This window comes from Cheilinus undulatus, linkage group 20 (assembly GCF_018320785.1).
Source record: "Cheilinus undulatus linkage group 20, ASM1832078v1, whole genome shotgun sequence".
In the NCBI taxonomy this organism is placed as follows: Eukaryota; Metazoa; Chordata; class Actinopteri; order Labriformes; family Labridae; genus Cheilinus; species Cheilinus undulatus.
The window spans coordinates 38,326,471-38,330,295 of record NC_054884.1 but is presented as its reverse complement, the minus strand read 5'-3'; positions in this window follow the sequence as shown (position 1 = coordinate 38,330,295).

Below are 3,825 nucleotides of genomic sequence, written 5' to 3'. Positions count from 1 at the left end.
TTTTTTTTTACTCACGAGGTGAAATAAATGTGCAATATGTGGTCAACATCAATGAGTCTCTAAATCTATTCTGTTGTGTAGTGTTACATACAGTGCTTAACAAATTTATTAGACCATCTGTCATATTTGTCTCAAAGACCATCCAGCATCATTAAGTGCTTTAATGCGGACTCTTTCATTTTCAGTGAGCTCTCCACGTTTTACCATTTTGAACAGGAATCAGGAATTCACCCAGTTTTGAGCCGGCTCACTGGGCTTCTCTGAGAAGTCAGAAATTAATCAAGAATAACATTCAAGCACTGAAACTCATTTTTCTGTTCAGGAATGCAAGTACATAACTATAATCTGACATATGAATCAAGAAATAATAATGTGCTTTACTATTTTTTCAGTTTTTTTGTAAATCAGAAAATTTGAAAATTCATGGATAACAATAATAATTTTAGCATTAAAAATATCATTCGGGTTAAAGAGCTTCTAGATATTGGTGTATTAACCATTGCAGATGATTTTGGTAATTACAATGCTGTTAATTTAGGGCAGCTGTGGCATAAACCTTACTTTGGTTAGGGTTAGGGTGGTCTAATAAATTTGTTAAGCAAAATCTGCGTAAACATTAGAAAGGCTGCTGATTAACACTTGCAACTTAAGGATTATTGTATATACCCTGTAAAACAGAATGACCTTTCTTCATGACCAACTTCATGTTAACTATGAGGATTGGCAACTGAACTAAATGATTAATGTTAGACTTCATAGCTAGGCAGTAATGTGCATAAATGTCAGGATGCCAGAAAATAAACAGAAGAAACTGAGACAACCTTTTGGAAATGAATAGAATAATTGTGAAGAGACAAAAAATGAGTGAAAAGTGGCAAAAACAATGCAAAAATGGGAATATTAATTAATATTTTTTTAGGTCACTCATGGTGTTTTTCAGTTCATCTAGAATCTTCCTGACAGTAAAGAAGTGACTGTAGTTCCTTACAATAATAGAGTAACGTTTAAACAGCGTTACATTGTTTGATGTAGATTTCAGATTGGGTTTTAAAACCCACTTTAATGTCACTTTTGGGAATGCTTGGCCTTCTTTTAACTCAGTCTAATCAGATTAATCTTAAATATGCAGGTTCACACTATCTTCAATGTTAGACAAGTTTGTTATACGTAGAAACTATTTTATAGAGGTTACAATTCATGTTTGAAAAGTTTTTCCATGTAATGTAAAACTATAATCTTTTAATAAGTATCTTGTATTTATTGCAGCTCTGACTGGTTTTTATTTTACAGGTAAAGGGACTTTAGAATGTATTAATAATGCATGTGGGAATTACAGTTTAGTCTTTGAACTATTTTCTGTGTTTAATTAAAATTATAGCTTTTAATAAAATCAAACATTTTAGGTGGAAAAAGTTTCAATAAAATATTTAATTAAGGTCCACATGTTATTTTTGAGTATGTCAAGTCATTGTAAGGAAAACAATGGACACCCACCTCTCCCACAGGGATTCATTCAAAAGGGAAGAGGGGAGGGGACCAAAAGAATCTATACAAAAGTGTAGCAGTCAGAATTTTATTGCAGTACCTAATCAGGCCACAAGGTGGAGCCCTTGCTCTGTTTATGCTGTGTGAAGCAGAAAGTAGCTAGTGTGTGTCTCTCCCTCTGCCATTCTTCCATGTAAGCGCGACAGTGACTCACAAGACTATGTGACGTGCTGGAGAAGGTCATGTTTATATCTAACTGCTCATGTATGACTAGTGAATATAGCGCAGTGGAGACCTGGCTTTGTCTGGTCTATGTTCAGTATTGTAAAATAAAGTGCTGTGAAGAAATTCCCATACTTTCTTCTTGTCTCTTGTCTGAGCTAACATGCTATCCTGGAGCTAATGCTAATGCTGCTAAGGCCGCCTAAACCCAGCAACCAACCCTTACAGTGGCATCCTAACTAAAAGTCACCTCATTTTGGGGCTGAAAAGTGTGTCAAACTATTTTAGGGTTAAGATGGTGAAGTTTTCCTTTGTGCCATTGTGTAAGCCCTTTTTTCACTCACAGTCTATTTTTGATTGGCCCTGTGTTTGATCCCACAAGCCCCTGTACAGGAGGCTGTGTTCCAGGTTAACAGGGATCTACTGGGGAATCCAGACAGAATAGCTTTTAACTGTTTAACCTACACCCATCAATATCATTGAATAGCCTGAATGAAAATCCATCAAATTCATTTCTCATGATCTGTGCATTTATTGGTTGCTGGGAAAATATTTAGAGATCTGAAGAAATTATCCCAAGGACCTGTTTTTAATGTAGTTAGGCTAGAGCAACCTACTAGAACCTTATGTTAGTTACATTCACACCACATGAGACCACATTACATTGAGGTATGTGAAATAAAAAGTCTTAATTCAGTCATTTAAATGCAACTTAATCACTTTAATTGCAATTCTTCTTCATTTCTATTTCATTTTAGTCATTTATCCTGAACATAGAAAAAAAACACTTCCCAGCAAAATGAAGTCACATAATCTGGACAGTCTGTTCATCATAGATTCAATCTTTGGTACGGACAAATACAATGTTGGGGAAGGGGCAGAAGGAAGCTAAAAACTTATCTACCCCTACCTACAGTATTACTTCACTGTAAGACTCCAGCACCTGATGTCTGACATCTATGCTGCAAACCATGGATGTGCACAGACATTTTGGGAGGTAGGGGCTCCAGTGAGAAAAAGGGCATTTCTCTTAATCTATTCAAAAATTTGTAAAAAACAAAAAAGGAAAGTATATTAGCCCACCTCTGACTTAATAACCAACTTATTGTATCAGTTCACTGTGAAGATAATGTTTATCTTGAAGTACTTTTTATTTCAATCGCACCAAAAGATTTCAAAGAATTTATTATCTTGTGCAAAATAAACAAATTATGAGTGCATTTTTTTCTTATCTTGAAAACTCTTACTTCACCATGCCCCTCTCCTCAGTAGCTACAGTCAGATATTCTAAATATTTATTAGAGACTAGCAGCATAGAAAACATGGACATGATGTCATAGCTTATTGTGTTTTTGCTTACTCTTGTGATAAACCCAGTGAAAAGTAAAGAAGACATTGTCTTTGTGTGATCAGATTTATTTTGTAGCAATCTGTTGAGTTAAACTAAATGTGAGGGTATTTCAATAAATTGGTGATTGGTTAAGGCAGAGGTGGGCTAATATTTTTCAATTTTTTTAAACATTTTTTTCTGAAGAGAAGTGCCCTTTTTCTCACTTGAGCCCCTGCCCTCTAAAATGTCTGTGCACGTCCCTGATAAGGTGTGACCTAACCTAAAGTACAGTGAAGCAGCCGTTTTGGGAAGAAACGTGGAATAATTCTCTCACTATGTGCATGTTCTGACCGTCACTGTGAAAGCCAAACGACTGGTCGTTTTCATGTTGTTGGCAGAAAGCTTCGATGTGGCTTTTGGTGTTTATTTTTTACTCAGTGCTGATGCTTTTAAAAATGTAATTAAGTACAAAACTTCACTGAAAATATACTAAAGTAAATGTAGATGTGATTTGACAAACCACTCAAAAACGTACAAGTACACAAAAAGCTACTCAATTACAGTAATTTGAGAAAATGTACTTAGTTACCGTCCACCACTGATTTTGCTAAAAACTGGCTCGTCAAATGAAGCCAAACTGGTAGTGGAAGGAAGAGCCGAAAGTTCGGTTCTTTTTACTGAACTGCGTCAAATGATAAAGATCGCTGGAAAGATCCTAATTTCCCATCACTACTGTACACCTCGGTGGCGTCGAGTCTGCCGGAAATTCAAAAGAAGAGGAAGTACCG